Consider the following 15,318-nt stretch of genomic DNA (forward strand, 5'->3'; position numbering starts at 1 on the left):
CCTGGGAAGGAGGCTCCTGACCTCGGGGCAGGACTCCTCCCGGTATTATCTCCTTGTGCTGTGACTTCGGTTCTCACTCTCCACAATATACTTTGCTTCGTGTCCTTTCTTAGGATGCTGCCGCAATGATGTGCAGGCGCAGCTCCGTAACGTTTTATCCCTTGCTAGGCTTCTGTCAGGATTCCACCCCTGACAGGACATCTCTGGGTCAAACCCAGGCTGCTTCTCCCTCGATGTTATCTGGTGGAAGCCCAGTCTGCTTCTCTCTCTAACTTCCTATCCAACCCACCAGTTTTACCCGTGTGTGAGGAGTGCCCTAGTAGGTAGAAGCTTTGCTCCCCCTGGTGGACTGGAGTGTAAAGTGTAGTGCGTGACTGTGATACCTGGCAAGGTGAACTCCTTTAGTACCATCAGAAGTAACATCACTCCCCCTGGTGTAAGAGCGACAATACTGTAACGACCAGGACTCTGGGGCGCTGTAGAAGCCATATGAGCCAAAAAAATGTCGACTTACCAGTGGACTCACTACGATGATTGTTTAACGCAAACTCAGCCAGTGGTAGAAAAGATGACCAATCCTCCTGGTTACCTGACACAAAGCATCTGATGTAAACCTCCATACTTCAGTTTAGGCCTTCAGTCTGACCATTATTTTGAGGATGGAACACCGAAGTAAAGGATAAATGCATCCCTAAATGAAAACAAAACTTTAGATACAAATTGGGTCCACCAATCTGACACCACATCTGACAGAACCCGATGAAGCTTCACGATCTCATTGACAAACACCTGAGCCAGTGTCTTGGTGTTTGGGAGAGCAGGTAAAGCAATAAAGTGCGCCAGTTTACTAAACCTATCCATCGCAACTAAAATAACAGTTTTACCCAAGGACATAGGAAGATCTATAATGAAATCCATAGATAAATGAGTCCTAGTTAGTCAGGAACGGTAAAAGAGCAAAAGACAGATGAGTATGGGGAGTCTTGGAATGCATGCAGACACTACAGGAAGACACAAAGTCAACTACATCCTTATGCAACCTTGGCTACCAAAAATGACGAGGAAAGAGGTCCAAGGTCACCTTCCTTCCTAAAATTTTTAAGTGGGGTCTAAGGGGTAACGTTCTTTTGAGAAAAAGAGGACTTTGCAATTTGCATAAAAATTTTAAGACGCAGATGTACAGGTACAAACAATTTCCCTGAAGAACCCGCAAGGGCCACACACTGTGTAGACTTTGATGTTATTAATCCCAGGATGGTTCGTGACTACTAAATTAAACCTGGTGAAAAACAAAAACCCATCTAGCTTGTCTGTGATTAAGACATTTAGCAGATTCAAGGTACATCAAGTATTTGTGATCAATGATGACTGTAACTGGGTGAACTTCTCCTTCCAAAAAATGACACCATTCCTCAAATGCCAACTTAACGGCCACAAGTTCCCTATTTCCTACATCATAGTTTCTTTCGGCTTATGACAAATTTTTAGAGAAGAATGCACATGGATGCCATATGCCAGGCAATGACCCTTGGGACAATACAACAATACAGTCCTGACACTCGCCTCTGAAGCATCAACCTTGGCAAAATATGGTTGAGAAGCATCGGGTTGTATGAATACTTGCACAGTGGAAAAACAAAGTGGAAAATGCCTACCGAGCGCAGTCGGACCACCTCGAGAAGTCCATACCTATCCTAGTCATGTCAGTGAGGGGTTTGACAATAGACGAGAAGTTTCGGATAAATTTCAGGTAGTTTGCAAACTTCAACAAGCATTGTAATGCTTTCAGATTTTCTGGGAGGTTCCATTCCTGGACCGCTCGAGCCTTGTCAGGATCCATGCGGAAACCTGCAGCTGACACTAGGAGAACTTAACTTCCTGTATGGCAAATACTCCCATCATCAGCTCCTGCTTTTACTGATATTAAGCAGCAGCAGGTGTCAGATGATGGGAGCAGTAGTCCCATCAACTGACACCTGTGACCGGAGGTAAACTTTATACCTCCAATCATGGCTGAGCACTCAAGCTGTCTTTTGACAATGTGGGAACTGCAGCTCTCTGACAGGCGGGGATGATTTCACCGCTGATTAGAAGCAGTGTTTGCCGCGCTGTCATGCAGTTGCCGACTGAACACATCTCTTTTATTGAGGCTGCACCTCTGCCCATAGCTGTGATCCCAGCTATCCAGATCACAACTGTGGGAGGAGATCGTGGTCATCTTTGTGAAGCATGCAATGTATGCTGTAGGCTCCACTCTCGCCCTGTCATTGCACACACTGCTCAGTGCGTGTGATGGTAGGAGCCTGCGGTGAGGGGAGGTGCCGAGGAGCAGAGGTCCGGGGGTGAGGGGAGTATTGGAAAGGAGCGGTGATTGCATCCTGTCATCAGTATTACAGTACAAGTTGCTATTACCACTCACCGCCAACCTGTTCAGAGCACAGCTGGGAGATCATCGCTTTGCTGTGCTCTGAACACTGAGAAGTGGATGTCACATGGCCTGGGAGTGCAGGTAAGGTAAGTACAAGCGTTTGTTTTTTTTCTATGCATTGAATATATAGGGGCCATATACCAGGATGGGGGAAGATACACCAATATGGGGGAAGCATATACCACGACGGTGAAGCATATACCAGGACAGGGAAGCATATGCCAGGATGGGGAAGCAGATACCAGGACAGGAAAGCAGATACCAGGACGGGGAAGCATATACCTGGATGGGGAAGCATATACCAGGATGGAAAAGCATATACCAGGACAGGGTAGCATATACCAGGATGGGGTAGCATATACCAGGACGGGGAAGTGCAGTGCCCCAGACTCCTGGTCGTTGCAGTACTGTGGCTTCGCCGCTAAGGGGGGCTATGGTACGTCTGATGGCACTGAAGGAGTTCATCTGACCAGGTATCACATACACCAATACATTTCATAGTCGGGCCTCCAGGGGGAGCTAAGGGTGCTATTTATTAGGCCACTCCTCACCGTGTGGGTAAACTGGGGGTCAGGCAGGAAGTTAGTTCAGAAAGCTGACTGGGTTGGAACCAGGCAACACCTTGTGGCAGGGGGTGTTGTGGGGAAGATTCGGTAGGGTCCCTGTCAGGTTTGGGACCCTGACAGAGGCCTGGCAACGAGAGAGAACGTCACGGGACCGTGCCTGCTCAGCATAGCGGCGGTGCCCTAAGAAAGGATCAGAAGCGAGATATATTGTGCTGAGTGAGAAACGAGATCAAAGCAAGAAGGAGAATACCAGTAGGAGTCGTGCTGTAAGACCGAGGCAACATCCTACTGAGGCGCACAACCGGCGGCCGGAACGCCGAGGAAGTATTTCTATATATATAGCTTCAGGCAATACTTCAAACCAACAGCAGGACAGTCAGTCACAGGCGGGCTGTCTCACCTAAATCACCTACGCAGACATAGGGGGCAACCTGTGGAGAGGGGCGACTCTAGGGTCCCGGAAGAGCTCCGAGCCTACCCGTCATATGGGTGCGTCCCAACCATAACACCGGGAGGGACGGATTAGCAGAAGATCATCTAATCGAGTTGTGAGGGAACACGAGAAACAGACACAACAGTTGTGGGGACTATCCCGTAAGCACAGCAGGGGAGGACCACAACACATAGCGCTAGCAGGAAGGCACAGATTTCCACCTGCAAGGAGAACTCTGGAGGTGCCATTGGACCGGCCGGACTTGCGCAGCCTGGTGAACCATATTCCGGACTGAGGACCCAGAGACCTTCAGTAAAGAGGTAAAGAGACTGCAACCTGGTGTCCTCGTTATTTACTGCACCGCACCACCACCACTATCCACATCTATAACTGTACGCCCCTCAGCAGGGTCACGGACCGGGTCTAGCCACCGTGACAACCCCAGAGCAGAGACTCAGAGTCCCGGTACCGGGTACCCCTCGGCCCTGCGGCAGTGGGGGCGCTACAACTTGGCGTCACGAACAGGATCTACTTAAGCCTGAGGAATCGGGTCATGTGTGCCTTGGAACTGTGATTTATTGTGCTTGGACTGTACTTTATTGCAAAGACTGTGCTGTGCCAATTGCCGCCAAAATCCGCCGCCATTACAGCGCTGAGGAGAGCGCAGGAGAAGAAGAGGGGCGTGGACTGGGCGTAGACAAGCTGGAGAGCGCGAACGACAATGGCCGCCCAGTCTAAATATTTCTGCACCGTGAGGACGTGTCCGTCAGCAGCAGAAATCCACCTCCTAATCCTCAATGGGGGGCGGAGACAGAGAAAACGAAACCGCCCACGAAGGAGAGAGCGGGAAAAGGACCAGGAAGAAGTCAGCGACATGGAGGACGCCATGGCAAGCCGCCCTTAGCCGGAGCGTGGGGTAGGAGCAGAGGACTCCCCCAGCTACCCGGAGGGGCACCGCAACCAGGCCTCCACCGCTGATATTGACCTCCTGCAGACCGGAGCGGACGGGCTGATCCACCAACTCCTGCAGACGCAGCTAAGCACTGAGGCCGGGTGGAAGAAGACCATCATCGGGAGCCTCACCAGACGCCTGTCGGCAGCCTCGCTTGGTCCGGAGCAAGAAAGAAGTTCCAGCGCTCCGAAGCCAGAAGGCAAGGCCCTGCCGGAAAGCGAGATGATGCAAGCAGAGATGACAACGTCGCAGCACAAGGCCCCGCAACCAGCGTTCCAGACCCCAGTGCAGACGGAGCAGACCGGCACCGGAGGGACCGCATCTGAAGCAGGTATGAAGGACGACCCTGCCCTGACGACCGACACCACTCCAGTGACTGCTAGTGCCACAGCTGCTGACTCCGTTCCAGTGACTGATCTTGCAGCAGCCACTACCTCTGCTGCAGCAGATGCCCATACTCAAGCTGCGCAGATCTCCATCGCTGCGCATGATTTAACCGTACAAGAAGGACGGATTAATGGCGTTTGTCCAGCACTGGGTGTAACCCTGGACCTCACTTTTCCCAGGCCAAGAGGGGTTAGGTGCCAGGTGCAGCCCTGGAAGCCGTCCAACTAAACCTCGGAGAACCGAAGATTGTAAATAGTTAACTGTTTGTTTTCCTGCTTTTTGCTACTTTAAACCCGACTAGGGTTAACTCTTAAAGGGATCCCTTTGTTGACCCGGGATCCCTATTGCTTTTTGGTTGTTTTTCTACCTTTTGTTTCCTGTTGAAAAGAACTGCTGGGATCATGAACAGTGCATGATACAAACTCCTTGTAAATAGTTTGCACCTTCTTAAAGGTGCTCCTTACTGGTTTTACATACAAGAAGGACTCTTTGCGAAGATACGGTTCTTGGAACCCGCACCGGAGTCCTTACTGTGTACGGACTGGTAGCTGAAGAAGCTGCGCTACCTCAGAGACTTGGTCCCCTCTTAAAGGGGATGTTCACACGTTGCCTCTGGGAATGGTATTGCCTTAAGACAGCTAGAGGGCAATAATGTCTTAGAAGAAAGAAAGTAATAATGATGATCTGTAAACGTTAAATGTAACTAACTAGTTAATTGTGAAAAATGTTTGATAATGTTGAGGACAGAAGGTGAACCCATAGGGGTTAGTGGTGAGTCCTCTTGGGAGCCATACAGAGCTGGCTCATTGATCCTAAACTGAAGGAAAAATGATATGTTCTATACTGTGTATAGTGGTGGAAGGGCAGTAGGCCCGGACTGAAAGGGGCGGTCCTGCATAGAAAGGAGAGTCAGTAGGTCTGGAGCAGTTAGGACAGGCAGTCCTGCAGACATAAAGTAGGAGAATGTAGCACAGTTGCTTAAGCCTTATAATCTGTTATAAGAAGGTCTTTAGTGGATTCAGAGTGTACATCCTTAAAGGCAATGTTGAATTAATGTTTAAAAATTTTGCACTTAGTAGAATACCCGGTTGGGTAAGAAAAGTTATTTGAAAGTATTTAACCATGTTTGTAACGTTTAAGTGTCCTCACCTCCCATAAAGGGAAGCTCTGTTCAATATGCTTATTGTTATTGCACTCACAAAAATTGTATGTCTTTTTGCTGACATGTATTGTTGTTTTCTTCCCAGTCCCGGAGTACTGGATTTAACCGGGGGGGAGTGCAGTGCCCCAGAGTCCTGGTCGTTGCAGTACTGTGGGTTCGCTGCTAAGGGGGGCTATGGTACGTCTGATGGCACTGAAGGAGTTCATCTGACCAGGTATCACATACACCAATACATTTCATAGTCGGGCCTCCAGGGGGAGCTAAGGGTGCTATTTATTAGGCCACTCCTCACCGTGTGGGTAAACTGGGGGTCAGGCAGGAAGTTAGTTCAGAAAGCTGACTGGGTTGGAACCAGGCAACACCTTGTGGCAGGGGGTGTTGTGGGGAAGATTCGGTAGGGTCCCTGTCAGGTTTGGGACCCTGACAGAGGCCTGGCAACGAGAAAGAACGTCACGGGACCGTGCCTGCTCAGCATAGCGGCGGTGCCCTAAGAAAGGATCAGAAGTGAGATATATTGTGCTGAGTGAGAAACGAGATCAAAGCAAGAAGGAGAATACCAGTAGGAGTCGTGCTGTAAGACCGAGGCAACATCCTACTGAGGCGCACAACCGGCGGCCGGAACGCCGAGGAAATATTTCTATATATATAGCTTCAGGCAATACTTCAAACCAATGGCAGGACAGTCAGTCACAGGCGGGCTGTCTCACCTAAATCACCTACGCAGACATAGGGGGCAACCTGTGGAGAGGGGCGACTCTAGGGTCCCGGAAGAGCTCCGAGCCTACCCGTCATACGGGTGTGTCCCAACCATAACACCGGGAGGGACGGATTAGCAGAAGATCATCTAATCGAGTTGTGAGGGAACACGAGAAACAGACACAACAGTTGTGGGGACTATCCCGTAAGCACAGCAGGGGAGGACCACAACACATAGCGCTAGCAGGAAGGCACAGATTTCCACCTGCAAGGAGAACTCTGGAGGTGCCATTGGACCGGCCAGACTTGCGCAGCCTGGTGAACCATATTCCGGACTGAGGACCCAGAGACCTTCAGTAAAGAGGTAAAGAGACTGCAACCTGGTGTCCTCGTTATTTACTGCACCGCACCACCACCACTATCCACATCTATAACTGTACGCCCCTCAGCAGGGTCACGGACCGGGTCTAGCCACCGTGACAACCCCAGAGCAGAGACTCAGAGTCCCGGTACCGGGTACCCCTCAGCCCTGCGGCAGTGGGGGCGCTACAGAAGCATATACCAGGATCGGGAAGCATATACCAGGATCGGGAAGCATATTCCATGATAGAGTATAATGCCGCCCCATAAAGTATAATACAACCCCAATATGGTATAATGCATTCCCCATATGGTATAATTCAGCCTCCATATGGTATAATGCAGCCCTATTGAGTATAACACAGCCCAATTAAGTATAACGCAGCCCCATTTAGTACCGTGGCAATTCAGAAGAGCCAGGCCAAGCATCAGAATTGGCACATCCAATGTGATGCGCTAAATCTGGGCAGCTGCGGGCTGGTATTTTCTGATAATATAGGCCCGCAACTGTGTGCTTTACCTTGGCTGTTTACAAAAAAATTGGGGGGACCCCAAGTCATCTTTTTCATTAATTTTTTAGGGAAAACTCCCTTTAGTCTCACACAAAAGGCACTAAAGGGTGCAAGTTTATTATATGTACGGGAGCTTGTGAAATCATATAGTTACAGGACATTTATCCTATTTATATATTCTATTTCACCACTGCTCCCATAGAAGCAGAGGTGTAATGTGTGACACCGCTCCGTCAACTTCTACGTGAGCTATGGTGCAATGAATGACCCTGATCTATCCACTACTATGGGAGCAGTGGTGTAATGCGTGAACTGCTCTGTCCAATTCTATGGGAGCAGTGGTGCAATGTGACACAGCTCCGTCCACTTCTATGGGAGCAGTGGGGTAATGTGTGAACCCACTTTGTCAACTTCTATGGGAGTAGTAACGTAGCGGACAGAGTAGCCTCACACATTACACTACTGCACCAATGGAAATGGACAGAGGAGTGTCCCACATTTCACTACTGCTCCCATAGACATGGACAGAACAGGGTCACATTTATAAGGGAGCAGTGGAGTAATGTGTGAGACCTCGCCGTCCACTTTTATGCGAGTAGTAGTGTAATGCATGACCCTGTTCTGTCTACTTCTATGGGGGCAGTGATGTAATGTGTGCCCCCACTCCATTCACTTCTATGGAAGCAGTGATGTAATACGTAACCCTGCACCGTCCACTTCTAAGGGAGCGGTGGTGTAATGTGTGACCACCCGCTCCGTCCACTTCCACAGGAGCAATGGTGTAGTGTGTGACCCCGCTCTGTCTACTTCTATGAGAGTAGTAATATAGTGGACAGAGTGGGGTTACATATTACACCACTGCTTCCATAAAAGTGGACGGAGCGGTGTCACATCATACATACATTAGACACTGCATATCTAATCCCATCCTGTGTGATACACTACGCTGAGCTCAAACACTAACAAATTGTGCTGCCAGCCATCCTTGGTGACACTTTCTACTTGTCAATATCACTGGCAGCCACCAACAAAATGGCTCAGCACTGTGATGCTAAACATCCTTTTTAATCTTTTTGCAAGCACCCAAAAGGGGAGGAGAGGAGCGACAACACACACACACACACACGCACGCACGCACGCACGCACGCACACACGTCAGCACATCCCACCCTCATTTACTGTACACTAGGTTTTTATGGCAAATTTCAGCATCTGCTTTCCCTAGTGTTTAATGAAACATTAATACTTTACATTTTGTTAATTGTTGAAAACATTTTTTTTTTTGATGGCACCTTACCTTTAAGCACACTCATTTTCAAATTTAATTGAAACTTTGTGTATACATTGGTCAATTCTTGACTCCATAATGCGTGTATTCTTAGACTCCTTTGTTTTGTTTTGTGAGGTTTGTTTCCGTTTCCCCTTTGTCCTTTTTATCCCTTACTCCCATTACAGATGTAGCTGAGTTGGGCTCGTCACAGGACAAATGGATTATCGGCGGACAGGTGAGGATTTCTTTGTTTTTTAATTTTCTTTAGATATTAATAAATATGGTAAAATAAAGGTAAAATAGGTAAAATAAAGTTGAGGAGTTTTATTTCAAATAAAAGAACTTTACTCAGTGTTTGTTACATTTGACTTTGTGGTTAGTAATGGGGGTGTACTATAGATGCTTCTTTACTACTGACAAGTGATGAGCAAGTGTCCTCGTTACTTGAGTTTTCCGAGCATGCTTGGGTGTTCTCAGAGTATCTTGGGCGTGCTCGTAGATTATGTTTGTGTCCCCACAGCTGCATGATTTGCAGCTGCTGGACAGCCTGAATACATGTGAGGATTCCCTAACAAACAGGAAATCCCTGCATGTGTTCAGGTTGTCTAACAGCCGCAAATCATGCAGCTGCAGGGACACAAACATAATCTACGAGCACTCCCAAGATACTCGGAGTACACCAGAGCATGCTCGGAAAACTCGAGTATCGAGCACACTCGCTCATCACTACTACTAACCCCTGAGTTTGATGTCAACTGACATTACAAAGCTGACATCAACCTCGAAACTATTACCCACTTGCCACTACACCAGGGCAAGTGGGAATAGCGGAGACTAAGCTCCAGAATTGTCTCATTTCATGGATACGCCATTTCTGGGGCTGCTGAGAGTTGATGTTCTTAGTCTGGGAGGGGGTCAATATCAATGTTCCATTCCTAGGCTATTAATTTCAGCCCGCAGCTCTCTGCCTAGCCTTTCTTAGTTATTAATAAAAGTTAATTGGTTATTAATTTCATATCTTTTTTTGGGAGGTCACCACTTGTTAAAAACCAGTACAGGCTAAGCAGACAGCTGTGATCTGATATTAATAGCCTGGGAAGCTCCATGTTTATTACTCCCATTCTAGACTATAAACATCAGCCCCCAGCTGTCAGTTTTCCCTCAGCTGGTTAAGAAAATTAAGGGGGACCTCACATTATTTTTTTCTTTCATTGTTTCTCTATATCTATTCTATTTGGACAGTTCACTCACTACTCGGGTGATGAAATGTCGGGTTTCATTTGAGATGGATGCAAAACAAAAATTGCACGGCACAGGCATGGTCCATGTGTGGTGCAATTTTTTGGCACCTATGGACTTGCATTGCCGAGTCTTGTCCAATATATGCAGCCACTCGCAGCATGCTGCGATTTTTTTCTTAGTCCGATCCAAGATGAGAAAAAAATTGCAGATGAACACAAAATCATTGACTAAACACTAGTCAGAGTGCAATTAGATTTTTTATTGGATTGCACTTGTCTGTTTTAAACGCATATGAGTTTCAGCCCCTAGAGCAGGGGTGGGAAACCTCAAGCCTATGGCCCATTTAAGGCCCTTGATTATCCATTCTCCGGCCCCCGGCAGATTCCTGGGGACCACAGTGCTTGGGCCAGCAGCTGTGTTTTAATGACCACCATCCTTTTAATTTCTTCTTGCTCTGTGAGCATACGCATGCAGTGTTCACTACTGAATGTTAAGGCGCGTGCAATGAAAGATTACGTCCCGACAGCAGTGCTAGCGTCAGGACGTACTTTGTACGCAGAGATAGCACACAATTTGTACGGCCCCCGAAAGAGGGCCTAAATATTCGAATGGCTCTTGGCAGAAACAAGGTTCCTCACCCCTGCCTTAGTGATTATAAAATCCACTTCATTAGTAGTGAATAGTAGTTAGTAGAGATCAATTACGATAACTTGGTTTCAGCCATCCAATGCCTCATTCATTACCCTTCAAACTGAAAAAAAAAACAATCTTACAGCCACCAATAGTGGGACTGAATTCTAATCAAGTTTCTATACAGAGTAACAGGATGCTCAAATGTAGTTCCTATGGATTTTTGTTTCACAATATGTAAATGCATATAAATAATTTCTTAACCATTTATTTATTTATTTTAGGCAAAGACACTGCATATGAAGAAATGAGGAAAAATAGGTTGAAGTTGAACATCCTGTATTTTTCATAAAAGTATATTTATTTTCTTGTCATTCTATTACAATCATGTGAATCAATCCAGTGGAATAAATGTGAATATGTGGCATTACTGATTTAAGATTCTTATTGCACCTAGATAAAAAAAAAAAAAACACCCAGAGAAAATAATAAGTTGTACTGTGGCATAACCATTTCTCTTATCACTGGTTTTCCATCATTTATGAAAAGGTCTTACAAATACTCACCACTTATTCAACATGTGGCACTTGTATCTATTAATTCTTTCAGTCTACATACTGTGGCATGTAAAAGTTTGGACACCCCTGGTCAAAATTACTGGTATTGTGCACAGTTAAGCAAGTTGAAGATGAAATTATCTCTAAAAGGCCTAAAGTTCAAGATGACACCTTTCCTTTGTATTTTAGGCAAAAAAACGAAATAATATTTTATATTTTAAACATTACAAAAAGAAAAATGGTCTGATGCAAAAGTTTGGGCACCCTGCATGGTTAGTACCTAGTAGCACTCCCTTTTTTTTTACAAGTTTCACACCTTGTAAATGTTTTTTGTAGCCAGCCAAGAGACCTTCAATTCTTTTTGAGGGGTTTTCATCCATTCTTCCATCCATTCTTCCATCCATGTAAGATTCCTGGGTCGTTTTGCATGCACTGCTATTTTGAAGTCTAGCCGCAGATTTTCAATGATGTTGAGATCAGGGGTCTGTGAGGTCCATTGTAAAACCTTCAGCTTGCGCCTTTTGAGCCAGTCTAATGTGTATTTTGACGGGTATTTCACTATCCATCATTATCCATTTGTAGAAGCGACCTTCTGTTCAACTTCAGCTTTTTTACATATCAAGTTATGTTTGCATCAAGGATTTGTTGAAATTTAATTGAATTTATTCTTCCCGCTACCTGTGAAATGTTCTCCGTGCCATTGGCTGCAACACAACACCGAAGCATGATTGATTCACATCCATGCTTAATGGTTGGCGACATGTTCTTTTCTTGAAATTCTGTGCCCTTTTTTCTCCACACATACCTTTGATCATTTTGGCCAAAGAGTTCTATTTTAACCTCATCATTCCACAGTACTTGTTTCCAAAATTCATCAGGCTTGTTTAGATGTTCGTTTGCATATTTCTCACGCTGGATTTTATGGTGAGGATGCAGAAGAGGTTTTCTTCTACTGATTCTTACATGAAGTCCATATTTGTGCAGGTGTCTCTGAACAGTAGAACAATGTACCACAACTCCAAAGTCTGCTAAATCTTTTTGAAGGTGTTTTTCAGTTAAGCAGAGTTTCTGATGTGCCTCTTTAGCATTCCTAAGAGCAGCTGTCACTGAAGTTTTACTTGATCTTCCAGATTTTATCTTGACCTTCACTGTTCATGTTAACTGCCATTTCTTAACTACATTTCGAACTGAGGAAAGGGAAACTTGAAAATGCTTTGCTATCTTCTTATAGCCTTCTCCTGCTCTGTGGTCAGCCACCATTTTCAGAGTGCTTGGCAGCTGCTTAGAAGAACCCATGCCTGCTGTTTTTTGGCACAAGGTTAGAGGAGGCTGGGTTTATGATGGTGGACAAACCATAACCCTAAGTAAGGTCTGAAACCTTGGTCAAAGTTATCTGAGCACACAAATCTCCAAGGGTGCTCAAACGTTTACATTGGCGCATTTTTCTTTTTGTAGTTTTTAACATTTAAAAATGACTATATGTATATATATATATATATATATATATATATATATATATATATATTTATATTTTTTTGCCTAAAATACAAAGGAAAGGTGTTGTCAGGACTCTTGATTCTCTGTTCATCTTTTGTGCTTACAGCCCTTTTTCAAGATGGCATCTGCTGCTTCGCTCCTGCTCATGTGATCCGCCTTCCCTGCCTTCCAGTCCATGCTTGTGCATTCTGCTTGAATTTCTGGCTCTGTGTTGCAAGTGACTGCTCCTCTCCTGAGGATCCGGTTCAGCCCTTCCAGAAAACCTCTCCAGCTCTCAGTGGTGCACCTGTAACAAGTTGTTTGGGTGTGTTTTCTCTGCATCTGCCTCAGTCTGCCTGCTTGGCACGCGTAAGCTCGTCCTGTTTCAGTTAATTTTGGTTGTGTGCAGTGGCAGTATATTTGACTGTTCTGGACTTCCTAAAGAGACTCTCAGCCCTGCACTGTTTTCGGGACTCTTGTTCAGACACTGCCCTGTTGTGAACTGTGTCTCATTATCAACATTCCCAAGTGTGTGCCTAGCGAGTTCAAGAGAGTTCACTTGCAGCAGCACTGCATTGTTCTAGAACTGTTACTCACTTGCTGCACCTACGTCTGTTTGTGTAATACAGACTTGTCGTTATACCCTTGCTCAGTTGACTCATTTGTCTCAAGCTAAGAGGTTCCGGAGTGTTCCACTATAATTGTTACATGTGTCATCTTTAACTTTAGTAAGTTTAGGCCTTTTAGAGATCATTTCATCTTCAACTTGCTCATCTGTTCACAATAACAGTATTTTTGACCAGGGGTGACCAATCATTTACATGCCACTGTATATTATAGTCATGTACACTGAATGAACAAACGTATTTGAAAATAGTTCTAAACAAAAAAATCACTCACTAAGCCATGCATTATTCCTTTACAAACATGTGAAAGAATAGATCGTTCTAAACAGGTCACCAATTTCTACAGTGTTACTTTAATTGGATGCTACTGCTGCAACCAGTCAGTTTGTGAAATTTCTTTCCTTTTGTATCACTCAAAAGTGGAAGCATGGCTTTAACAAAAGCACAAGATCTTTGCACCTGAAGCTTCATGGCAAGGGTTTTTATGGCCTTACATCAAAAGGAACAATGCCAAGCATTGAATGGAGTAGCATAAAGAATCGATGAGTCTGAGTTTGACGATTGCCAGGATAACATTACCTACCAAACTACATTGTATTAACTGTACATTTTGCTAAAGGGTTATTCATCAGGGATCACCTAATCCCACTGGTTCCCATGAAGGTGAAATCTTAACGCTTTAGCAAGACATTTGGACTATTGAATTCTTCTAACTTTTTGGAAACAGTATTGGGAAGGCCCATTTTTACAGCTTGATTTTGCCCTCATTCACAAAGTAATGCTGAAATAGCAGGGTTACATGAATCTGGTGTGGAAAAACTTGGCTGGCCTGTACCTCTGTACCCCAATCCCATCAAACACCTTTAAAATAAGCCAGAATGAAGATTGTGAGCCAGGACTCATTCATATGATATGTAAATGTGTATTTCCTATAAAAGATCCATTCTTCACAATTGATTTGAATAAAAAGGGCAAAGGATTTAAGTCAAAATTCAGGCGCATGCTTCCACACTTCCGTGAGACTTTTTCTGCACATGCCCAAACCAAAATAATACTATTGTGAAGTCAGTTCTGCATACACAACTTCCAGGACAATTTTTATGCCCAAAAGAGCAACATACTGTTCTCATACTAATAAAAAAAAGTCCACATTTATTTGTTCTTCAGTTATAGACTGGAAGTCTGTATTCTAAACCATTGTTTTGAAAAAAATGCATAGATGAACAGAGACATGCGCAATTCAGTATACACTGTGTGCAGAATTATTAGGCAAGTTGTATTTTAGAGGATTATTTTTATTATTGATCAACAACTATGTTCTCAATCAACCAAAAGACTCATAAATATCAAAGATTAATATTTTTGGAAGTTGGAGTGGTTTTTTTTTTAGATTTGGCTCTCTTAGGAGGATATCTGTTTGTGCAAGTAACTATTACTGTGCAGAATTATTAGGCAACTTAATAAAAAACAAATATATTCCCATCTCACTTGTTTATTTTCACCAGGTAAACCAATATAACTGCACAAAATTTAGAAATAAACATTTCTGACATGTAAAAACAAAACCCCCAAAAATTAGTGACCCGTATAGCCACCTTTCTTTATGATGACACTCAACAGCCTTCCATCCATAGATTCTGTCAGCTGCTTGATCTGTTTACGATCAACATTGCGTGCAGCAGCCACCCCAGCCTCCCAGACACTGTTCCGAAAGGTGGACTGTTTTCCCTCCCTGTAGATCTCACATTTTATGAGGGACCACAGGTTCTCTATGGGGTTCAGATCAGGTGAACAAGGGGGCCATGTCATTATTGTTTCTTCTTTTAGACCTTTACTGGCCAGCCACGCTGTGGAGTAGTTGGAGGCATGTGATGGAGCATTTTCCTGCATGAAAATCATGTTTTTCTTGAAAGATACCGACTTCTTCCTGTACCACTGCTTGAAGAAGTTGTCTTCCAGAAACTGGCAGTAGGTCTGGGAGTTTAGCTTCACTCCATCCTCAACCCGAAAAGGTCCCACAA

The 15,318-nt window shown here is 45.0% G+C and overlaps 1 protein-coding gene across 3 annotated transcripts in view; it reads left to right on the forward strand.

Annotated features, from left to right (window-relative positions):
- Positions 1 to 11,096, forward strand: part of DDC (dopa decarboxylase) — a 407,527-nt gene extending 396,431 nt beyond the window's left edge. For 2 of the 3 annotated variants that reach the window (XM_077269362.1, XM_077269361.1), the window contains exon 15: positions 10,923 to 11,096. The gene's annotated coding sequence lies outside the window, so the exon portion shown is untranslated. Of the gene's footprint in view, positions 1 to 8,951; positions 9,002 to 10,922 lie in introns of all 3 variants that reach the window. The other variant, XR_013216885.1, reaches the window with a different exon arrangement.
- Positions 11,097 to 15,318: the final 4,222 nt, after the last annotated feature.

This window comes from Ranitomeya variabilis, chromosome 6, assembly GCF_051348905.1.
Source record: "Ranitomeya variabilis isolate aRanVar5 chromosome 6, aRanVar5.hap1, whole genome shotgun sequence".
Taxonomy (NCBI): Eukaryota; Metazoa; Chordata; class Amphibia; order Anura; family Dendrobatidae; genus Ranitomeya; species Ranitomeya variabilis.